The sequence below is a fragment of the Polyodon spathula genome, chromosome 1 (genome assembly GCF_017654505.1).
Source record: "Polyodon spathula isolate WHYD16114869_AA chromosome 1, ASM1765450v1, whole genome shotgun sequence".
NCBI classification, from domain to species: domain Eukaryota; kingdom Metazoa; phylum Chordata; class Actinopteri; order Acipenseriformes; family Polyodontidae; genus Polyodon; species Polyodon spathula.
The window spans coordinates 93,666,876-93,693,456 of NC_054534.1; positions in this window are offsets into that span (position 1 = coordinate 93,666,876).

Consider the following 26,581-nt stretch of genomic DNA (forward strand, 5'->3'; position numbering starts at 1 on the left):
TAATCCTTTATGCGGGACTTGGTCAAAAGCGTTCTAGAAATCTAAATAAACCAAATGCCATATGCTTTGCAATTATCCGTTGTCGATGTTGCACCCTCAAAAAATCAAGCAGGTTAGTTAGACACGATCGCCCTTTCCTAAAACCATGCTGACTGTCTCCCAGGATACTGTTACCATGTAGGTAATTTTCCATTTTGGATCTTATTATAGTTTCCATAAGTTTCCATGTAATAGAAGTCAGATTTGTTGGTCTGTAGTTACCTAGTTAAGTTTTGTCTCCATTTTTGTGGATCGGTATTACGTTTGCAATTCTCCAGTCTGTCGGTGTAACCCCTGTGTCTAGATGATCTTGGTTAGCGCTTTGTAAATAACTTCTTGTGATTTCTTTGAGCAGTATTGGAAGGATCTCAGGGGATTTGTTTAACTGTTGAGTTACAGAACTCAAGTTTAATAAAGTGGATGGTGACTTAATCTCCCACACAATGCTGAAAGGTGGAGATTTGCAATTTTTAAAAACTGAGTGAAGATTTCGTTTTTTTGTTTTTGTTTTCGTGAAGCTTCTAATGTCCTGAAAGCTTCTGGGGCATCATTGAGTCAAGATTGTATCCATTGTTCACATCTGTGAGAAAAAGCATTCGAAACCCATAGTTTTAAAAAAGCTGAACTTACACAGCTGCAGTTCAATATTATAGCCTGTACAACCAAAAAGGGCTCAAATTAAACAGAATATTATAATTATTAACACAAGAACTATTGACTAATTATAAAACCTTTCCAAAAAATGAGGTGTGGATATAGCATGCAATGGAGGCTTGAAGTTATCAAAAAAAGAGAATGACCTCTACATGCATCAGTACCAATGTGGCAGTTCTACTCTGATGGCAAAAAACATATTTTGCATAATCATGCATGGAAATTTAGACTAAGAAAGGCTTCAACACAGACAGATGGATGAAAGCACAGAAACATATATTAAATGAAAAGCTGGTATTGACAGGAGTAGAGCATTTACTTTAAAAAAATGGGACTGGCAACCTCAAGATTCAATTTATTTAGATTTGGGATGTTTATATACACATTCTTCAGGATCATGAGCCATGTGGGCTATTAGTTATTTTAAAATACAGGAATTGTAAAGTGTACACCACTGGTTCACAAAGCAATATAAAAGGGTTTAATGCAGATTAGGAATTATATTAGATTAAACCATTTATATTAGCCTTAATAAAAACACATAATGACAATCTATTTGTTTCACATGGGTGTAAATTAAAGGCAAGAGGACAGTAACCAGTAGCCCTTTAAAACATTGTGTGTGTGAAATAATCATGTCATAGCTGCATTATTTATCCTGCAGTAAAAGTAAGTTGTTAATGCATTGCTAAATATATAGCCTAGGATGAGTCTGTAATGATATCTTGTGACTAGGACTGAGCAGCAAATAATTTGATACAAATATTTTTCAGCACTACATGGCAATGCCTAGAAGTTGGAACAATGGCAGGATGTATCATTTCTCCACTGGCTTTTACCATGACAATGGAATTAATTATTAGGGCATCAAAATGGGTAGTGGGAGGAGAGCGCTTGGCTTCTGGAATGCAACTAGCACCTATTCGAGCATACATGGATGACATGACAACAATGATTACAACAGTAGCCTGCACTAATTGATTATTGGGCAAATTAACCAATAACATTGAATGGACACGACTGCAATTCAAGCCCACTAAATCAAGGAGCATCTCTATAGTTAAAGATAAAGTAGTAGCTAAAAGGTTCTACATTAATGGTGAGGCAATACGAACAGTGTCTGAGAAGCCAGTGAAAAGTCTAGGGAGATGGTACGACGGGGATCTAAAGGACACAGTTCGTGTGGGAGAAGTTAGACAACAAGCAGTGGAAGGGTTGAAGAGTATAGACAGCAGAGCTTTACCAGGCAAACTGAAACTCTGGTGCTTTCAGTATGGAATACTGCAGCTACCAATCTCTGCTCTAACCGTGCGCCAAAGTCCGACTGGAAATGACATTAGTAGATTCACATGACAAATGTGTAAAGGAGGCAGCACCTGTGTTGAAAACTGGAAGAAAATGGATGGCAAAGAAAGCCGTGGAAGATGCTAAGGCTGCCCTTTGAATAGGAGATATTATGGTAGGTGCATATTATATGGTATTATAGGTGCAAAAGCAGGAGGAGAGGATGAGGTGTGTAAAGGCCATTTCCCAGGCCAAGCAGGGAGAATGTATGAGATGAGAGAGTGTAGAACAACACAAAATCGGCTGGCAAGACCTATGGACAATGGAACAGAGTAGGATCAGTTTCCTCATCAGATCAGCATATGATGTTCTCCCATTACCACATAACCTAAACTTCTGGGTGGGTGAGGATCCCTCATGTCCTTTGTGTTCATCACCTGCAACAGTAAGGCACATTTTGACAGGATGTAAGGTGGGTCTTAGCCAAGGACAGTTTGCTTGCCACCATGACCAGATGCTGCGATGTTTGGCCTTAGCATTGGAAGACAAGCATAACCTGACCAATAAGTTGCCACAAGTTCCATCAAAGCATTACCCACAAAAGACAATATTTCTCCACCCAGAAGAGCAACCACCATGAAAAGGTATTAAAATCAAGCCTTGCCCAGGACAACTGGAAGCTGCTAGAGACTGGAAGATGCTGGCAGATGTTGGTCAATGGCTTATTTTGCCACCTCTAACCTTCGACCAGACATTGTGTTGTGGTCTGGATCAGCACACCTTGTTCATCTGGTAGAGTTAACAGTGCCATGAGAGGATGCTGTGGATGAGGCGTACGAGAGGAAGAAACTTTGGTATGCTCAACTAGCTGCTGAAGCGGAACAGTGAGGATGGAGAGTCTGAGTTTACCCAGTGGAGGTGGGTTGTCGAAGATTTGTGGCACACTCTACAACCCAGTTTCTCAAAGACATAGGGTTCAGTGGCAGCTATCTGAAGCAGCAGAAAGGAGCAGCAACTAGCTGTGGTTGAGACGGAAAGATTCTTGATGGGGATCTCAAGCACAATAGAAAGAAAGCAACGCTGTTGTACAGATAAGCAAGCTGGGCTGAGCTGAGTCGGGGATGGAGGGGGGTGATGCTGGGACGCCAGACTCACTGTTGAGCCCTCTTGAGGTGTTGTGGACTAGTCAACCAAACACAGAAGATGGAAGGTGCCTACTTGAATGTACCCTACTTAGCTCAATCCAGACGGTTGTCATGCTGATGCACTGGGAAGACCGCACAGGGTTGATCCCCAGAGCCAGCATCGCCGCCGTTGTGTGTTCTGATCGCTGGGGAGGCAAAATGAGCTGATCCCTGGAGCCAGCATTACACTTCAGCAATCAACACCAGACAGGATACCTACATCATCAAATGGAAAACAACGCAAATGGATGGAGACGCAGATGGATCACATTAGTTTATTGCAAAACTATGTCTTAGTTGATGCTAACCTTGGCAAGAGCTGAGTTCAAATCAGCATGAAGTTGAACATCTACTCTCATGTAATGGAAACCATTATATATATATATGTTCTACACTACCATGTACTGATGCTCTGGTCACGAGTGTTCTCTGCCATGGGGGACTGAGTCTGAATAATGAGCAGCCAACATTAAAGAGTCCTTGTGGGTGGGAGTCCAACAGAAATCAGCTTGCTTTGTTCATAGATCTGGCTTTTCAAAAGAGATATGTAAAAGCAAGATATCACCTTGTAAAAAAAGTGGAGATGCAGATTTTAAGGATTTCTACATTCAAATTATTATTATTTTTTTCTTTTGCAGCTGAAAAGAAAGCCTCGTTTTTAAGTACTGTTGTAAATATGTGAAAGGATGGTAAGGTTAGGTTACCAAGCCCTTAGCTTTCTATAAACAGCTAATTGTGCTATAACATAAAAACTGTACCAGAGCATATATAAAATACTAAAGCATATATAAAACAATAAGTATAAGTATATATACTGGTCCAATGTTAGATATTTCCAAATGTTTCCAAATGTTTGTGAACATCTGTATAATCTGTTCAGAAGCAATTTTTAGTCTCTAATGAAAATAATTTACTGTAATAAAAATACATAGGAAAAACAGGAGGCATTCCAAACATTTAATGGTATGTTTTTTTTTTTTTTTTTTTTATATTTTTTTTTAGAAAATCACCTTAATATGGTGTCCCTTATTTAAATAACTCAAATTGCAGCAACTTAAAAAATCTAAACGTTCGCTATTGCCCCTGAGTGTTTCTAGTGTCCTGTAAAAGAACCATTTGTGTCAGATTTATCAGATTTAGAGATTGTTTCAATAATTACCAGCTGAAATATGCAAACTGTGTACCCACCAGATCATCTAACTCATTCAACCTGGTGTCGGGTCACTTTCAATGAGTCATGCTCAAAACAAAACATGATTTCTTTTTTATTTTATTTTGTGCAATACAGAAGTTGCTCACAATATTTCCCCATCCACTCAAGTGTTTAAGTAAAGTGTGAAAGAATAAGTTTTATCAATACTGCCATCTGGTGGAAAATGCTGCTGTTAAAGTACAACTGTACAGAATTATCTAACTTTCAGTAAGCAGTGTTTCATGCAATACCATTATATATACAGGGGTGTAGTGCTGAGGGGTCGCAGGGGAGCGCAGCTCCATCACTTCTCTTGAGCAGGGAGAGCACCACTTCCATACTTCATGTGTGGAATATTGAACTGTTCTGATCCTATTAATATATGGAGATATGCATGTGTATAACACATACAAATAAGCAAAGAATACAGCAACTGTAAGAAACCCTTGAGAGATAAATAATGAAAAAACTTTGAATATAGAGTGCCTGGTCTGGAATAACAGGTGTGAATAATGTAGAGAGGTGAAGGGAACCTGCATTAAAGCTGTGCTGAGGTGTCAGCGTTTTACAATTAGATGTAATAATTGGAGCAGTTTTTATTTTAGACCCATATACAAGAATTAATGTAGATAAAATAAGCTAAACATTTATTTAAAAGATAAAACTCAATCCCAACAAGCAAATAAAGGGTACCTGTGGCCTTACACATCTTTTTTTTGCAAACAGATGCACTTCTGTTTTAAAACCTAATTCGCTCTTAAGCGGATGCAATAGGACAGTGAGACAAGCTGGACCAAACCATTCAATATAGGGAGAGTAGAAGAAGGGAGAGTGTTACGCATAGGATTAATAATAACAATGACAGGGTTTTCCTCATTTGTGTATTATTGTATGAAACTGGATGTGAAAATATGTACAGTATTTGTGTATTTATTTATCGTTAATATAAATAGCTGTAAGTCTAGTTGCTTTACAATAATACCTCAATACCTGATTGTCTGAATTTGTAATCAATTGGTACACTTGTTAACCCTTTGAAATACTGTAACTACTGGTGATAAACTGTGGTTCTGTTGAGTGTATGGGGAAACAGAGACTGCAGGGGGCGTGGTAGAGTTGAGAGAGCGAGGGGGGGGTGGGGGGTGGTAGATAATAGCGACCCCTGACTTCTAAATAGAGCACTACACCACAAAATATATATATATATATATATGCTTGAAAGTAAAAGAGACAGAATGAAAATCAAAATAAGCATGAAGTAACACCTATTAATTTGCTGCCTATAATAATCAAATAGCACAAGCAGCATCTGACCAAATTTCATTTACTACAAAAGCTTATTTTTTATTTGTATTTGTACAAACTAACCACAAATGTCGCCTTTTATGAAACCTGCCAATTGAGGTAGACACTTTTATATGGGTATGTATCATTTTTGCATATTGCTTATCAGAATCCAAAAACTGAAAATCTTGGTTACAATCACTTACCTCATGTTTACATTTTGAATGCTCTCATGTGATGTATGTGCTGAAAATAAAGTTTATTTGGGAGGGGAACAATTCTGCATTACCCATAAACCTCTTCTCCTACACCTATTTAATATCACCTTGTAACAATTTGGTTTTTTTTGTTTTTTGGTTCCTGGGTAGTAAGCGTTATTTCCTAATTGCTTATGCCTCAAAAGTATAGAAAATGGCTATTATTCCCCACAAACTTTGCTTTTGTGACCAGGACAGTGATATTTTGAAATTTACCTATTTTCGAGAACATTCCAGATAGATTCAGTGCTGAGTAAACTTGGAGTAACTTCTAGAACTTTCCAGTAATATAAATAGTAGTATAAATACAGGGGCCTTAAGCCCACCAGTTCAGTTTAGTTCCAGCTGCCTAAGTGGATACACATCTGCATTTTTCTGGGAGGTCATAGGAGACTTCAAAATGGTGGCATTCCTGATGGGTCTCCAAGGCGGTTTTACCAAGTTTCCCTGCTATCTTTGCCTTTGGGACAGCAGGGACACCAAGGCGCATTACCACAGGCGGGACTGGCCACAGCAGACCGAGTTCTCTGTGGGGAGGAACAACGTCAAGTGGGATCCACTGGTGGACCCCCGGAAGGTGCTGATGCCACCACTGCACATCAAATTGGGCCTTATGAAACAATTTGTCAGAGCTCTAGATAAGGAGTCGGCAGCCTTCAAGTACCTTCAAGACTTCTTCCCTAAGCTGTCTGAGGCAAAGGTCAAAGCCGGTGTCTTCGTCGGACCACAGATAAAGAAGATCCTGGAGTGCAATGAATTCCCCAAGAAGCTCACTAGTAAGGAGAAAGCTGCTTGGAACAGCTTTGTCGCAGTGGTTTTCGGCTTCCTGGGCAATCACAAGGCTGAAAACTAGGTGGAGCTGGTTGAGACTCTGGTGAAGAACTACGGCACAATGGGCTGTAGGATGTCCCTCAAAGTCCATATCCTTGATGCTCATCTTGATAAATTCAAGGAGAACATGGGAGTGTACTCGGAGGAGCAAGGCGAGCGCTTCCACCAGGATATACTGGACTTTGAACGCCGCTACCAAGGACAGTATAACGAGAACATGATGGGAGACTACATTTGGGGGATGATTCCTGAAAGTGATTTACAGTATAATCGTAAATCTCGAAAAACTACTCACTTCTAAGTCTTTTGTAGTCATTTTTGTATTACTTTAGTATAAATACATGTTAATTTGGATTCATATGTTGTTTTTTTCTGACTTTATGTGAACAAAAAGACACAAATTCGCCCGTTTACTCATTGGAAATAGGTAAATTTCAAAATATCACTGTCCTGGTCACAAAAGCAAAGTTTGTGGGGAATAATAGCCATTTTCTATACTTTTGAGGCATAAGCAATTAGGAAATAACACTTACTACCCAGGAACAAAAATTGTGTTACATAGTGTATTCGATGCTTGCTCATTCACATTCACAGGGCTTGCACAGCAGCAACATCACCTTACTGTGAACCACAAGCCTTGGGTTGAATGTTAACTTCAGTATAGAAATATATTACTTTATTCGTGAACCCAATTTCTTGGAGATTTTTTTCATATGAGTTTAAACTATATGCCCAACTATAGACAACTAGTGGACATTTTAGGTGGTGACCAAAGTTCAAACATCAAAAAGCAACTAGGAAAACTATAATTAGTGCTAACCACGACTTTAAAATGTTTTCTCACTTCTTATTAATACAAGCCAGTGTATATTACAACCAGCCTCTTTTCATCCATGGAAGACCTTTGGTTCTTTTCTTGTATTTTCATACAACAATGTGGAATGCGTAGATATTTCAAGGCCCTGTGAGTTGAAAAAGCTAATTCCTGGTGTCTACAATGTCATGTATTGTAGTTCAGATTCACCACAATGGTTTGGTTGAAATCAACAAGAGGAAAGGTTCCAGAAACCAGCAATTTATTGATGGAGTTACATTAGGAATAAATCATTAAAAACAAATGAAGAATCAAATATACAATTAACAAAGGGACCAGTGATAATGATAATAAAGCTAACAAAAGGTAAGATATAACTTGGATTGTCACTGTCTGGATCAGTACAGATATGGAGACAATTCTGCAAAATGGTTAAATGTCATTATTGTGAAGCGTCAGTAAGATTTCCCTTTGGGAGACCCTGGAAAGTACTGCAGTTACATTTTTTATTTAAATAAATGCATTTTGATTGAACAAAAATGACATTGTCTAGTGTACACATTCGTATTGTATTGATGAAAACAAATAACCAAAAAAACAAAACATGTCATCTGCCTGCTGCCCCAAGATGGAATCCATTGCTATGAAGTAGAATGCTACTACTTTTAAGAGTGAGCTTTTAAAATGTCCAGGCACCAAGGACATGCGTGCTTGTTTAAATAGAACCACAATGCTCTAAGAATATCTGAAAGTTAGGCCCAAGTTAGGTTTGATTTATGGGTACTTGGTGTTATATATCATTCTTTGACATCATACTCTGATAAGAGACCAATGCTGGCATTAAAATAAACCAAATGCTTTCTTTCATATCATATTTAAAGCCAATTGCACACATACAGTGGATTATTACTTGATCACTGAAGTACCAGAAGTAAATCATTAGAGCCAGAGTGTGTTATTTAGGATTGATGGTGGCAATGCATTGTACAGTCTACTTTACAGAACAATGTATTACTTTGAATAAATGTAAGGAGATCAAGGTGAGTCAGGTAAACAAAACACAAAAATAGTATGAAAATCCCAGTTTGACTCTATTTCTCAAATTGTAGAAATAAGCCTTAGTAACATTCCTTATGAGCTTTAAATGTTAAATTACACCCTAATTTATGTTCAACAGAATGGTTATTTATAATTATATAGTATTCCCTAACTGATGCTATTAAGGCAGTAACTTGTTGTTTTTCCTATCCATTTTTAAGTGGAAATAATTTTGTTGCATCACAATTTTGTAACAACACTGGCCAAGCGAACAATTGTTTAGCAAATGCGTACCAGTTCTGTTCTGTAAATTATCAGTGAACAGCCAAAACTGTACTGAAGTTATTACAAATGATCTGGAAAGATAGGAAACGGCACATCAAGGTCCAATACATCTTGCCGGTATCGTTATAACTTAATCTATGCACAGGGTAAGATGTACTGGGAATGTTAACAAATCCTTAACTGTGATTGGTTCATTATCTCATCTGTGATTTAAATAGAGTTCCAAATGTAACATATTATAATTTGAAATTGATGTTACTACTTTTAGGCACTTACTCTCTGTTTGGTTTTTAAGAATTCCCTAAACCCTGATAGATATTACCTTACTTATAGAAATCATATGTGAATGCACATATAGGAATAGCAGTGATCTGTGAAACTTTCAATACCACGCCCCCTCTTCACAGAATGGAGGAACAACACCTGAAGCTGCTGCAATTTACTGGAGCCATGAAGTGCAGCATAAATACAGTGGCATGACATTTGCTAGAATTAATTCCCATTTGGACTGTTTGAACTTTTAAATAAAAAGCAGAAGGCATAGCTAAACAGAAAATAAGTTGCAGCAGACCATCTCTTTTATCAGCCAGCCCAGCAGCACAACCTCCAACTGGCAGTTTTCATTATGCACACCAGTAATTACATTTAAAAAAGATTACCTTGTGTGAGACACATTGGGTTGCTTGTTTACATTCCCTGTCTGTGTTTTACATATTGTGTGAACAAAGCCTTGGATCTACATTGGTTTGATTCTTTACTGTTGTCACAATGCAAATTCTAGCTAGTCCAGATCACAAGATCAATGTATTTCTACAGAATAATATATTTTTCCACAAAAAAAAAAAATGTTCATGGGCATCTCATGGCAGTGTAAGAGTAATGAATACTTTACCTTGGGGGGTGCAACACATGTATTATCCTGCTGGTAAATTATACTTTTTAGAAATGCCAAAAGGAAGTTTCTTTGTGGACTGGGTTTCACTTATGTTGCAGATGGTTTCCATTTCCTTGTCATCAGTACTAAGAATGTTTTAGTTCATTAAACCTCCTTTCAACTGGCAGTGATATACTAGACTTTGTGACCACAAGATTCAGGTGGTCTCCTATTAATCTGATCCGATATATTATCCAGTATACTAAGTAGGTTTTACTTTAAAACAGGATAAATATACACAGCTACAGACAAAAACAGACTCTCTAATATCCAAGCTCTGTCTTACCTTCAGCAATTAGTGCATTCATTAACCCAAGCTGGAGCTATGGATTCACTCACTACACAAACTGTTCCTACAGCCTACTAGACTTTCTGCAGCCTTTTGCATCCAGTTTGAACTGAAGTTATTCAGCTGAATAACTGAATGAAAAATTGGTCACCCAATCAACGGCAACCTATTCTTTACATGGCCTTGAATGGAAGCAGCCAGAGTTCCATTATTACCAAAAAACAAGGCCCATTACCACTATTATATTACAATTTTTTAAAGCTGTTTGTCTGAAATAATCATTAAAGTCCATTGAAAGAGTGGTAAAGAACTTAGGGGAGATTTCTAGAAAAGGAATTACAAATAAAAAGGTTGTTGTAGTAGGTAAGGATTTGTTTAAAATCCTTAAAAGTTAGCCAATGCTGTTACATTAAATGCATTTGGCAGTTGATCAATTTATTGATGTACATACTGTATGTTGTCATCTAGGTAAGGTTATACCTGTTGTGCAGTAATTGTTTTTCTGGCTCCACATGCATGGTTTATGGAAATCCTGAAGTGCTGATGCTAGACAAAGATTATCATCCAAGCATAATGCCGCAGCTGTGTGTGAATCTGCATGTTGCATAATCTCTTCTGCCCTCTAGTGGCTGATAGTCAGGCATCTCAAGAGTAATAGATTGGTTGGTAGATTTTGTTTGTCTACTGGTAACAAAAATGTCACTTACAGTTGTATATATAGTAGTCGTAGTAATCTACATTGTAATGTTACTTATAGAAGAGTTATATGAAGATATCCCCTACCAGTAGCTATCAGTAACATTACAATGTAAATTACTATGACTACTAGATATACAATTGTAAGTGTTACATCCTAACAGAAAAGGTGGCTTTGCTTTATATGCCTCTACCATTGTCGCTGAGAAAGTAGCAACTGCCTTTATTTGCACATTTTATTCTCTGTTTTTAATATACAATATAAGATTCTTACAATGAATATGTTTTTAAACCTAATCTTAAATACAGTCTGTCACACATCACATTTTACTCAGACTGCAAGTGGTATTTTTATGCATGGTTCATTGGACTAACAAATTAAGGTTGGAGCTGACAGCATTCCAGAGCTGCTTGTCCACCAGTCAATAAAGTTGACAATGGGAGTCAGGGCTTTACAGTGCTGAGATGCAGAATTAATAAGTGCCAAAAATGAAATCAATCAGAAATCTTCACAGAGATCAATGTACTGGGTGGTGGGAAAAGAAGGGTACCCTCACCACACACCGAACCTCAAGTGGCAGTATAAGGTGCATTTATTAGCATGGTTGCAGTATGTAGTGAACTATTTAGTAGCTGGCTGAGTTTACTTATTAAATATAGAACTACCCAAGCCCATCTGACTACTCTGCAAACTGTGTCCAGAACAGCAAACACAAGCACAACGATTCTCAATCACTACCTCTGTAATGTAAAATGGATTGTAGCTAACACAATAATTCCATGCAATTGACCTGATTCATAGTTGTGTAGTACCAGATATCATGCTTTAAAATGTATAGACATGTTTGCTATAATGTGTTTCTTTCAAAACATTTGAGACATATATTAACTGTACACAGCAGGAAAGATGTATTGAATTATTTTGTTAGGTATAATCATTTTAGGAACAAAAGAAATTTCTGAACAAGAGGTCATTCAACCAGTCAGTGCCTGTCCCGTTTTTAGTATCTGATTGATCCTAGGACGCAGATTCTACTCTGTTCTTAAAGGATCTAAATTATTCACCATCAGCAACATGGACTGATAATCTATTCCATACAACTCCTTTTAGGGTTTTGAAAACTTAAGTTAAATTTCCCCTGTCCCTTCTGAGTTAATAGTTCCTCAGCCTCTCATAATTCATACATTTTAACTATAGGATTAGTCGGTTCCTCTTTGCCCAAATAGAACGAGATGACATCTCTTTTATAATAAGAGACACACAACACAATAACTTATCTTATGGAAATTACATGATATGGTGATTTAGAGATAGGTAATTATTTTAGTGTTCTCAGTTACTCCAAAAAAAAAAAAACAGGAATGTTGTTCCACTTTTAATAGTGAACTGCCAGTTGTGAATGACACATTAAATAGTACTTTTTTTTTTATCTTCTGTGAGGCAGTTCTTCAATTTAATAAGCTGCAGCTGACTGGTTTATGTACAAAATAATAATGCCCTCCAGCTTGCATTGCATTTCACTCAACCTTTGAACTGGTAAAATGCACAAGCATGTTTTTATATTCCATATGTATCAAGGGACACAGTTAATATTTTATAAAATTAAGTTTATAAAATTTGAGCAGCTGAAAGTTGGTTTGAATGCATTACTACAAAATCAATCAATCATAGATTACAAGGTAAGCAGACAAACATTGTTCTTGTGCCTTCATATGTGGAATGCTTTTCTACTTAGTATTAGTAATGTAAAAGACAACAGCTATGTTTAGCAAAGTTACTTACAGTGCAGCGATGCTGATAGTCACAATGTAGTTGTAGTTTTAAAAAAAAACTTAATTTAATTAGTAGTGGTGGTAGCTTGCTGGTACAACTTTAGCATATTAAGGAATCCCTTTTGTGCTATGAGTAAATCTTAATATAGCCATTGACAAAGGCTTATGGTTGAAATGTTTGTCTAAATGTAATTTTTTAGTGCTATCGAAAGTATTGTAGCAGTGACTGAATTAGTTGTGACCCCCCATACCCACTTAGACTGATTTACTAAAGGCCAGTGATTGGCAGTACTGGGATCGCCTGGCCCCTTACCAAGGCAACACACAAATCCAGCCCAGTCCAGCAAGTCCTGTCTCACCCTCGAGGATCCGACGCTCCTTCCCCTGCTACACTGGGACCGACTCACTCTGGACCTGGACCTTCCATCCTCATCAGTCCTGTTAAGCCAGGATCTGATTCACCACCAGTAGGCATGAGGGGCTTAGGCTGATTGACAGCAGCACGCTAGCTACAGTGGAGAGCCAATCTTGTCCAGGCTTGCAGCAGCAGCACCTTCCCAAAGGGGTCACGGAGTTAAGAGAGTGGAGGGGTGCTAGAGGAGAGGAGGAGTCAGCTCCTCATAAGAAGAAGCAGGGGAGGTATTCGCTGTTGAGTCCCACCTACTGAGACAAGCATAACAGTGTTTACGATTAGAGAGAGACTGAACTATAAAGCATGGCTGTAGCTGATAGCAGTCAATTAGCTGCATAGAATAAAGGGACAAGAGCATGGCTGCAGCCTATAGCAGCCGAAGAGTTATTGAATAGCGCAGCACTCGCTTGTCTCTTCTAGTTCTAAGCCTGTTCAATAAAGTTTGAGTTCAGCCCTTGAATTCTTATCTCACCTCCCTCATTTGTGAGATTGCTACAGTATTATAGCCAACTTTAATAAAAACGAATTGACTTGTGATTGTAAACGTCTGAGACTTGTTCAAAAGTACATGTTGAGGCATCATGCAAACTGCTCAAAGCAAAATACAAGCACAGATTGGAATCACTGGTCTCACAGTCTGCGATAAGCTAGGGCTGTCCTCTCTTATTAAAACCAGCCATGCATTTCAAGTATGAAACAGACTTTTAAGTAAGAGGCTTTGCTCTGTCAATTACTGTTGGATTATTGAAGCCATGAATGCACATTCTGCTTTAGTACATCATGTAAATAGGTTCTGTCAGTACACTTTTGTTTTGGATTATAAAAAGTCAAAGCTTATAACGTAATTCAACTGTCTTTAAAACATGTTTTTTTCTTTTTTTTTTTTACCTGAAGATGATACAGAACAGAGACACATTTAATTAGTTGCATTAAAGCCCATAGGGCTGTATAATGTCATTAATTAAATAATTACATAAATTATACCTGGTAATTTACAATGTAACATTTTCCTTTTTTTAATGGAGACAAACTTTCCACTAAAGCTGAAACTATAACATTGTTTACACAGTATGTACCGTACTCAATACACAGCGCTTTATTTGCTGTAATTAAAATGAAATATTTTACTGGGTCTCGGGTGGTTCATCTACAGTTGTAAATGCACAGCAGAGTTTGTTAATTCAAAATGTCAGTTGTGCTAATCTTTGCTGAGAACCAACAAGGATCGTTGCACTGGCCTCTGTGTTCCCGCAGACTAGAAGAGATCTGCTGCACTCTGCTTCCCCTTGATTGACATGCTGCTGCATTGGCAGCTCTTGGGTTTGCCACAGACCACTTTAAACAGTTGCTATATAAAATGGGTAAGTTAGATGTCTAGACGCCATTGACGGTATACCAGAAATACCACTGCTAAAAAAAAAAAAATCCAGGTTACAATAAATTTCAATTATTTGATACAATTTAACAATAAATGATCTGAACTTTTTAGCACATACCCCCACAGCGGGACACGTTTCGATTAGATAAATAATTTTGTGATTTACAGTATGCTTAAAAATAAAATCTTTATAAATCACTGTTTTCTGGCTGTCCCCATTCAATTTTGCTTGGTCCGCGATGGTGGCTGCTGTCAGCTTCGTTACTTGATTACAATGCTGCTGTCTTCTCGCAAATGGTCTATCTAAAATAATAATAATAATAATAATAATAATAATAATAATAATAATAATAATAATGATTTGGTTTACAATTTACATACTATAGAGCTGTGATAGTATTTTCTTTTTACGTGGGGAAGATATTGCCTCCAAAAATACAAAGCTGTGCATTACCATATGCTTTTTTTTATTTTTTTTTATTTTTTCAAAATCTTTTATGTTTTTCCTACTTCCTATTTTTGCTTATTGGAAAAGAGTGAACAGGGTTGTCATTATGAATTTCAAAGTAGTTTAACTGTGGTTTTGTGTTTATGCTGTTTATGCACACTAGGTGGCAGTAGTTGTCACAAATCCCTTAGGGCCAATAAATATATTATATATATATATATATTATATATATATATAGTATTATATATATATATTATATTATATATAAATATATATATATAGATAATAACATTACTTGTGCCCAAAGGGTGTATGTAACTAAAGGTTAGTTATGATTTAAATAACAGTTTGCAGAAGGATGATCAGTCTATTAGACCCTGATTTGATGGTTAAATGTAGTTATACCAGTAGAGAAACTCATAATAACAATGTGGTGCATACAATCTCCAGACCAGATCAAGGCTGATATTAAACTAGAATTACCTTATTAATCTAACAGAAATACATATGTGTTTATACTTGAATGAACGTATTGTTGTTTTTGTTTTTTTGGGGGGGGGGGGGTTTGTTAGTCATTTTTCTTAATTTATAGATTCAATAACTTGCTGCAGGATAAATATTTTATTACCACACACAAGCCAGATCTGAATCGGCCCTGCTTCTCATATAGTTTCTTGTAATCATTTACTCTTGGACACAGACTGTCTTGTTCTAAACAAAGTCTAAACAAGTTTCAAGTCAATTTCCTGTTTTGGGAGTTTCACAGTAATAGATATGTTACAATATTATAGTAAGGTTTTTCCTTTTCACCTTCAAAACTCTGCCTGCCCATTTACATTACTGACGCCAAGACGCTGTCATGCCTTTATCTCAGTGAGAATCGGTTATTGTTCTGTTGTCATGGTTCTATCCCACCCATATCTATATCAGCTTCCTGCTAATTCTGATTTTCATAGATCTTTCATTCAAATACTGACCCGGGGCCGGTTGCATAAAAGTGGTTTAGACTAGTCTCAACTGCTAGACCAGTCTTAGTTTTTGAGGATGGTGGAACATCATCTGTGCTGCTGTAGTCCTGCATAACATTGATTCATGTTAGTTCTCCCATTATGACCAGTGTAATCACATTTAAATGTAAATGTATAGTTTGTCTTTAGTTAACTATTTCTATAGATACTGAAGTAAATATAAATAACTAATTAAATAAAAAAAAAATGTTGCTTATTTTTTTCAATGCAATACAGTGCATTAAATTATTGTTCATGTAATGACAGGGAACTTACATTGCAAGACCCAGAGAGACCAAATGGTGTACCTCAGTATGAAGAGAATGAACTGCCTGAGAAAACAGGGGGAATGGGTGGAAATGATTCAGGAAGATACATTCGACAAATGATGGTGGAGAATTGTTTCTCCATTTAATGTTGTACACATTAGTATTTTCAAAGCCATATGAAATCTCCCACAGAATTTAAAACCACAACCCCTTGTATAAAATCTAAGTGCAAAAACAAACCTGTAGCACCTCAGGTTCTCTGACTTTTGTCTGTCGCAGGCCTCAAAATATCCTTTAGATCTTCAGCAAATGTTATAATGGTTTGCCTTTGGTAAACAAAGCATTTCAATGTAAGTGAATAATAATAAACTTAGCTTGTAGTCAATTCTGTTGTATTATACCTGCAATTACTTATTATTAGCATTATACTTCTTATTAGGAGAAATGCTGATATATTCAAATGAAACTTGTATTTAATACTTCAGTACATTTTCTGAAAAATATCTAAATAAACACTGCACTCACAAAATAAATGGTGTAGTATTTATATTTTACTTCTAATAATGAAAACAATCACTCATAACATAACATAATTACTCATAACATTACTCACACTTTTCTATAAATTACTAACAATTACTATTACTAAAAAATATATATTTGATTAAAACTTACTAAATATTGCTGAGGATGGAATTGGAACTTGGACCCATATATATATATATATATATATATATATATATATATATATATATAGATAGATAGGATAGATACACTCAGATTGCTGCTGTACAGCTTGCTGTACTGGGACCTCGCTTTTTTGCTCTAAGTCCACTGAGATATGTGGAGTGAAAAAAAAAAAAAAATAGCTTGCTTTACTGAAGCGCTGTTTCAGTAAGTGTTTCTGTTTTTGTATGCTAGTTACAGTAGAATTAATATCCTTTCTTTTACCTTTTAAAAAATCTCAATAACACATTTAAATTAAATAGCCATCCAATCATGTAATTAGCCTACATTATGAACAAAATATTAATGCATTTTAATGTATTATCAATATACCATGCTGCAGTTAAACATGCAGTCTGTGCTGGCCATGCTGCAGTTAAACATGCAGTCTGTGCTGGCCATGCTGCAGTTAAACATGCAGTCTGGGCTGGCCATGCTGCAGTTAAACATGCAGTCTGGGCTGGCCATGCTGCAGTTAAACATGCAGTCTGGGCTGGCCATGCTGCAGTTAAACATGCAGTCTGTGCTGGCCATGCTGCAGTTAAACATGCAGTCTGTGCTGGCCATGCTGCAGTTAAGAACATAAGAACATAAGAAAGTTTACAAACGAGAGGAGGCCATTCGGCCCATCTTGCTCGTTTGGTTGTTAGTAGCTTATTGATCCCAAAATCTCATCAAGCAGCTTCTTGAAGGATCCCAGGGTGTCAGCTTCAACAACATTACTGGGGAGTTGATTCCAGACCCTCACAATTCTCTGTGTAAAAAAGTGTCTCCTATTTTCTGTTCTGAATGCCCCTTTTTCTAAACTCCATTTGTGACCCCTGGTCCTTGTTTCTTTTTTCAGGCTGAAAAAGTCCCTTGGGTCGACACTGTCAATACCTTTTAGAATTTTGAATGCTTGAATTAGGTCACCACGTAGTCTTCTTTGTTCAAGACTGAACAGATTCAATTCTTTTAGCCTGTCTGCATATGACATGCCTTTTAAGCCCGGAATAATTCTGGTCGCTCTTCTTTGCACTCTTTCTAGAGCAGCAATATCTTTTTTATAGTGAGGTGACCAGAACTGCACACAATATTCAAGATGAGGTCTTACTAGTGCATTGTACAGTTTTAACATTACTTCCCTTGATTTAAATTCAACACTTTTCACAATGTATCCGAGCATCTTGTTAGCCTTTTTTATAGCTTCCCCACATTGTCTAGATGAAAGACATTTCTGAGTCAACAAAAACTCCTAGGTCTTTTTCATAGATTCCTTCTCCAATTTCAATATCTCCCATATGATATTTATAATGTACATTTTTATTTCCTGCGTGCAGTACCTTACACTTTTCTCTATTAAATGTCATTTGCCATGTGTCTGCCCAGTTCTGAATCTTGTCTAGATCATTTTGAATGACCTTTGCTGCTGCAACAGTGTTTGCCACTCCTCCTACTTTTGTGTCGTCTGCAAATTTAACAAGTTTGCTTACTATACCAGAATCTAAATCATTAATGTAGATTAGGAATAGCAGAGGACCTAATACTGATCCCTGTGGTACACCGCTGGTTACCACACTCCATTCTGAGGTTTTTCCTCTAATCAGTACTTTCTGTTTTCTACATGTTAACCACTCCCTAATCCATGTACATGCGTTTCCTTGAATCCCAACTGCGTTCAGTTTGAGAATTAATCTTTTGTGCGGGACTTTGTCAAAAGCTTTCTGGAAATCTAAATAAACCATGTCATATGCTTTGCAATTATCCATTATCGATGTTGCATCCTCAAAAAAATCAAGCAAGTTAGTTAGGCACGATCTCCCTTTCCTAAAACCATGTTGACTGTCTCCCAGTACCCTGTTACCATATAGGTAATTTTCCATTTTGGATCTTATTATAGTTTCCATAAGTTTGCATATAATAGAAGTCAGGCTTACTGGTCTGTAGTTACCTGGTTCAGTTTTGTTTCCCTTTTTGTGGATCGGTATTACGTTTGCAATTTTCAGTCTGTCGGTACCACCCCTGTGTCAAGAGACTGCTGCATGATCTTGGTTAGCGGTTTGTAAATTACTTCTTTCATTTCTTTGAGTACTACTGGGAGGATCTCATCCGGCCCAGGGGATTTGTTTATTTTAAGAGCTCCTAGTCCCTTTAACACTTCTGCCTCAGTTATGCTAAAGTTATTTAAAACTGGATAGGAACTGGATGACATGTGGGGCATGTTGTCAGTATCTTCCTTTGTAAAAACTTGTGAAAAGTAATCATTTAACATATTTGCTATTTTTTTTTTCTTCCTCTACGATTTTGCCATTTGTATCTCTTAAACATTTAATCTCCTCTTTGAATGTTCTCTTGCTGTTGTAATATTGGAAAAACATTTTGGAATTGGTTTTAGCTCCCTTAGCAATGTTCATTTCTATTTCTCTCTTGGCCTTTCTAACTTCCTTTTTGACTTGCGTTTGCAGTTCTGTGTACTCTTTCTGCGTACTTTCTTTTTGGTCCTTTTTTTAATGCTCTGTAAAGTGCCTTTTTTCGCTGAATATTTTTTTAATTGATCTATTAAACCATTTTGGCAATTTAGTTTTACATTTAGATTTGTCTACTTTAGGGATATAATTGTTTTGCGCCTCTAGTACTACATTTTTGAAGAACAACCATCCTTCTTCTGTGGGTGTTTTCTCTATTTTACTCCAATCTACTTCTGTTAGTCTCTGTTTCATGCCTTCATAGTTTGCTTTTCTAAAATTGTAAACCTTAGCTTTAGTCTTTACTTTTGGGGATTTAAAAAACACTTCAAATGAGACCATGTTGTGGTCTGAGTTTGCCAGTGGTTCTCTGACCTCTGTTTTAGTTATTCTGTCTTCGTTATTTGAAAAGACTAAATCAAGGCATGCCTCCCCTCTAGTCGGTGCCTTGACAAATTGTGTTAGGAAGCAGTCATTTGTCATTTCCACCATTTCTATTTCATCCTTCGCGCTACCCACCGGGTTTTCCCATTTTATTTGGGGGAAGTTGAAATCCCCCATTAGTATGGCTTCTCCTTTGCTACACACATTTCTAATGTCATTGTATAACAGATTATTGTGCTCACCGTCTGAATCTGGCGGTCTATAGCATGCTCCTATTATTATGCCTTTTGAATTTTTGTCTGTTATTCTGACCCATATTGATTCGGTTTTATTTTCTTTGTCCAGGTTTAACACCTGGGCTTCAAGACTGTTTCTTATGTATAGCGCTACCCCTCCTCCTCTTCTGTCCTGCCTGTCTTTCCTATACAGTGTATACCCACAAATATTATATTCGTCCCCATCACTCTCAGATAACCAAGTTTCTGTAACACCTATCACATCATAGTTACTTGTTAGTGCAGTAGCTTCAAGTTCTAGAATTTTGTTTCTGATACTTCTAGCATTTAGATAAATACATTTAATGGTTGTCTTACCTGAGTTGTTGTTCTTGTTTTGATGCAGTCTCCCTTCTGTTTTTTTGTTGATTTCTCCCCCCTTCCTTTCTAGTTTAAATGCTTCCGAACCTGCTCGAGGATCTTTTCTCCGAGTAGACTAGTTCCCTTGTTATTTAAATGCAGTCCATCCCGTCTATACAGATAGTCCTCATTGTAGAATGTGGTCCAATGATCAAGATAGGTGAAGCCTTCCCGTGTGCACCACGTCTTCAGCCATTTGTTTTGATTAATTATTTCCAGCTGTCCATATGGTCCTTTGCAAGGTGCGGGTAGTATACCAGAAAATACCACAGTTTTGGTTTTCTCTTTTAATTTCCTTCCTAGCTCTCTGAATTTGTTTTGCAGGGATTTTGGTCTGTCTCTTCCAATGTTGTTTGTACCGATGTGGACGACTACTATCGGGTCGTCTCCTGTTCGTTCTAGGAGCCTGTCCACGTTCTCAGTGATGTGCTTGACCGAGGCTCCCGGAAGGCAGCACACTGTTGTAGTAAGGGGGTCCAAACTGCGAACTGAACTTGCTGTGTTTCTCAATATGGAGTCCCCAACAATCATGACCTCCCTTCTTTTTGCTGTCTGGTCACCACTGTCAATAGGGTCCTGGATGTTGTTCCTTTCATTCTCTTGTTGTTGGTTCTGCTCATCAAAATTCTGAAGTGACTCAAATCTGTTGGTTGTTTTGATTTCTGGTGGTGGTGTTTGACGAAGTTTCTTTTTTTCCCTGCTTCTGCCTACCTGAACCCAGCTGTTCTGACCTTCTATCTCCCTGGTGGCTTTCAGTCTGTTAGGGGTGATGCAGACTTCCATGAATTGTGGGTGTGCCAGTTCCTCAAGATCCTGTTGCTGTCTCACTTCTTCCAGCTCCATTTCTAGCATACTTACTAGTTTATGCAAATCCTGGATCGCGGGGCACTTTACACACACTTGGTTTAGCTCGGCTGGGTTTTCTCGGATTTCCCACATCAAGCATCAAACTTTTTGAAGTTTAGTTTCTTCTGCAGCCGTCAACCTGCTTTCAAACTGCTTCGAAACTGCTCTGTACTTTTCCACGCCTGTACTTCTTCCACTCGATGTCGCTGGGAAGACTGCCTCGTTTAACTGCGTTGTTCTGCTGTGCTGTCGGCTCCTCCCCTCGCCCGTGTCTCAAAACGGCGCTGAATTTGAATCAGCTGCTCCGAGTTTCAGCTTGTTTGTTATCAGAAAAACACACGCGGCTGTTTGACTTTGAGCTGCTGCTGTGTTTCCCCAATGTCCTCTGTTTTCTGATTAAAGCAATTCAAGATGCAATTTCTCCTTTCTGCTTCGAAACTGCTCTGTACTTTTCCACGCCTGTACTTCTCCCACTCGCTGTCGCTGGGCAGTCTGGGCTGGCCATGCTGCAGTTAAACATGCAGTCTGTGCTGGCCATGCTGCAGTTAAACATGCAGTCTGGGCTGGCCATGCTGCAGTTAAACATGCAGTCTGGGCTGGCCATGCTGCAGTTAAACATGCAGTCTGGGCTGGCCATGCTGCAGTTAAACATGCAGTCTGTGCTGGCCATGCTGCAGTTAAACATGCAGTCTGTGCTGGCCATGCTGCAGTTAAACATGCAGTCTGTGCTGGCCATGCTGCAGTTAAACATGCAGTCTGTGCTGGCCATGCTGAAGTTAAACATGCAGTCTGTGCTGGCCATGCTGCAGTTAAACATGCAGTCTGTGCTGTCAAACCGGATATAAAGTCAGCTGAATGGTGTCCATAAAATAAATAATTTCCATCATTCTTAAGACTATCAACTTCTTATTGTTCATAGTCATTTCTTATTGAAATTTTCATTTTTACTTTTGTTCACACATCTTCTTAGCTGTGGAATATTTCAGGCGGATATATAAAACTACGATCTGTCATTTGTATAACCAAAATTAATGACATTTCTATAATAAACATCCATATGAAAAAAAAAACTATAGTATACTATAGTCATGCAAAATCTGTTTTCTTAAATAGGGTTAGTAGCAGTATTATTCTTTAACACTAGGTACCAGTCTATTTCAGCATCTATTTTTGGTTCAGGGAATTAGCTTACATTCTCCAAAGAGAAATAAGAAGTAGTCTTTCCCTTTTAATTATTGTTTCATTTATATTAAAAAATGAATTTATATACTAAAAAGTGTCTTTCTTCACACATACTCTTATGATGCATAAGAACATTGGGCATGTGAAAGCACACACGCTTTTCTATTGTCTATTTTTCTTGAATGGAGGATATTTGTTCCAAACAGACCATCCTCGCATCCTCCCTTGGTAAGAGACAAACAAGCTCCTTAGCAGTGACTGTGTGATATCACTCTCCAGTCTGGCACAATAGTTAAGTGTCAAGAAACTGTCACTAAAGATGTATTTTTACTTCATAAATATTCTCTTCCAAAGAAGAATACAAAGCCTATAAAATATTCCACTGCAGAAGAAATACAGTTTCACCGTATGTACTGTAGATTTGGTTAGTTTAATGCAATTGAAAATGAATAATGACAGAACCAGTGCAGTAACAATAACCTGCAACATTAGATACCCTCAGTGGAGTAGGAACCTGTGCGATTAGAAGATATCACTCAACATATTGACAGAGTGCCACAAGGTTTCCATAATTTCATTATTATGCATTGATGTATCACGGACAAAGCAAGTGTGAAATCATATAGTTTCTAAATTAAGCACCACACAAATAAACAGCAAAGGGCATTGGTGAGAATAGTGCTTGTAAAATGGTGCATGTAATGAAAATGCAGTGTTACCGATCATAGGGTTTACAACAAAACAAATGATTTACCATTGGTTGGGGGTCTTTTTATTAGTGGGTTTGTACTCATAGGGGACACCTGAGTTGAATAGAGAGACACAGACTAAAACAAAACACAACAGTGCTGTAGCATCTCATCATGCGTAAAACAACCAATACACAGCTTATCTGGAGAGCTGATGACCAGGGCTTGCTAAGACACTAAAGCAATACTAAAGCAGTAACTTCATGCCTGTACTCACTTGTTTGTTGCCACATTCTGCTGAGTGATTAATCTATGCACCTGATGACTGTAATTAACTCAGCATGTTTATTTGGTCTCCGTCACAACTGCTGCATGAAAACTGGGTTTGCCCTAATCTGCTGGTGTTAATACAGCACCTATCTGTACTTACAAGCATTTGCATTTGATGAAATTATTATTATTATTATTATTATTATTATTATTATTATTATTATTATTATATTATTATTATTATTGTGTGTATTGTTATCGTCCTTCTCGCACTTCAGTTAATAAAAACGTGCAGTTTCTTCCCACTTAACAGACCGACGTCATAGCGCATTCATAAATATTGACACATGCTTTTAAAGACAGAGGCAGCATTTGCAAACAACTTGCAGTCTGGAGTCCTGTATAATAATAATAATATAATAATAATATAAACTAATAAAAAAGTGCACAGTTCTTAGAAAAACAAAAGTTTTTCAAAAAGTTCTCAATTTGACAAAAAAGAAAAAAAAAACAGTTCTTATTTTTAAAAACAAATATAATTATTGGATATTTTGAGTTAATTCTTGCAGGAAACACTAAGTGATCTACATGTTCTGTCACTGATGAAAAGATTAGCAAGTAACTGCCTTCCTCAGGTTCGTTTTCAAATGATACAAACATATCCTTTTAACTTTGCTAGCGGACAAAAACACCCTGAACACAGTGATTGGTAGATGAAGGTGCTACAGTGTATGCTATTAAATACTGGTCTCTAATTATCAGTGTAGACACTAATTAGTGCATGCTCATGTTTATGTTAACAGATCAAATTTTACTTAAATAAAAAAAAACACAGTGTATCGATACAGGGGTCACTGTATCGATAATGGTATAGATAACAAAAATATCACGGATCAGTGTTAACTGATGAATCGGCACACCCCTACTGATGACTGTATTCTATTTCACCAGTAAAATACCAAGACTCCCTTTGAATATGTTAAATATTCACTTATACCGCGCCGGGGTTCATATGTCAATAATGGTATATGCATAACAAAAAATATCATTCAGTTTCATGGGTGATATATTTAGTCCCGCTTGAATATATCTATTTCATGGGGATGGTAATACACATAGAGATATATAATGATCATATAATATAGGATGATAGAAGGTCCGATATATATATATATAAAGTATATATATGCAATATTGTATATCAGTTGGTTGCTAACTGATAATGATCTAAGAACGAATAAAGACTGGTATATGACACATACAATAGGACATTAAACAGGTAAGATATTTTGAAAATAAAAAGATGATACAAACATATCCTTTTAACTTTGTGCCCATTGAATATTACTGTTGAAACTTTAAGTAATCTAGAACAACAAAGGTTTATAAAGGTTTAATAAGGGTTTATTAGTGTGGTCCAGTGGTTAAAGTCCAGGGCTTGTAACCAGAAGGTTAATGGTTCAAATCCCACCACTGCCACTAACTGATTCACTGTGTGACCCTGAGTAAGTCCCTTAGCCTCCTTGTGCTCCATCCTGTGGATGAGATGTTAAATCAATATCCTATTGTAAGTGACTGCATATAATGCACAGTTCACAGCACATCTCTGTAAAGCACTTTGTGATGGTGGTCCACTATGAAAAGCACTATATAAAAATAAAGATACTAATATGAGCCTGAAATTGCACTGTGGGCAAATTACTAAAATTCTCATTTCACTTAGAAACTTTGTACAGCATTTTGCCAGGTGTAAGTATACAACTGCAACCAAAAATGTATCTGAAAGATACAGAATTCAGCATTTTTACCAGTTGTTAAAAGTGATAAGTAGTCCCAAAGGGTTAATTAGACAGATGCCTTTATGGGATTTATCTGTCACGAGACAAAACCATTTAGTTCAGTGGCAATAACTAACCACACCTGCTGCATCTATTGTATGTATCTTAGATGTATTTTTGAACAAGAGGCAGCTTATTCCACTTTTAGGTGTTTAATAATCCACACCAGGATTATTATCCACAATTGTGCATCTTAAATGCATACTTAACTTCTTTCTTTCTTTCTTTCTTTCTTTCTTTCTTTCTTTCTTTATTTCTTTTTTTCAAACCTGGTCTGTATCCAGAGCAGGAAGCTTATGTCAAACACTTTAATAAAGAGCACAAATACCAAGTACAAATGAACCTACACTTCTTCTTCTTGCAGGGTAAGTAAATTCTTGTTAAGGCACATATTATAAGTTAAACAATATAACACCCAATATAAATTACAAACAACAAAGAAGTTTATAAATAGCAAAATTCCTGTCCATTTTGCTCACAGAGAGACTGTTTACCATTGTTTTGTGTTCTGCACCAGATTAAAACCTCTGTTTGCTGCTCTGAAGGAATTGCTTGCTGGATTGGGTTTTGTGTTCTCTGAGGTGTTTTTTATTTTTGGTTTTAAGTATTGCAAAAAGAAAAAGTACTCAATCCAGCTGGTGAATTTTATTACTGGACAGCCCAAATTAGCAATTTTAAAGAGCAGGAAAAACAAAATGAATAACGTTTTAAATTCTGATCCTTTTGTCATTGTTAGAATGCTTGTATTAACACAGGTGAGACTGGATTTTAATTTCTATAAAGCAATGCATAATATAGCAATGTTTGGGGAAGCCTGGTGTGCAGACAGTGTGTTGTGTGCTGTTAAGGATGGTGATCTGCAGTAGTGTCTGTAAAATGACTTTTTATATGTCCATAGTATTTTCTGTATTGTTTTGTTCACCTTGGGTGGATCTGAATTGATTTCATGACAATATCTGTTTTATAAATATTGATTTTGTGTATTCTATTTAATTGTTAAATAAAGTAAAAAAGTTTAAAAAAAGTTTAAAAAAAAAGGATGCATAAAAAGAATATATATAGGCAGGTGTGAAAAAATGCTGTAAAGTACGAATGCTTTCAAAAATAGACATGCTAATAGATTGCATTTATCAATTAACTAAATGCAAAGTGAGTGAACAGAAGAAAAATCTAAATCAAATCCATATTTGGTGTGACCACCTTTTGCCTTCAAAACAGCATCAATTCTTCTAGGTACACTTGCACAAAGTCAGGGATTTTGTAGGTATATAGTCAGGTGTATGATTAAACAATTATACCAAACGGGTGCTAATGATCATCAATTCAATATGTATGTTGAAACACAATCATTAACTGAAACAGAAACAGCTGTGTAGGAGGAATAAAACTGGGTGAGGAACAGCCAAACTCAGCTAACAAGGTGAGGTTACTGAAGACAGTTTACTGTCAACTGTACACCATGGCAAGACTGAGCACAGCAACAAGGTAGTTATACTGCA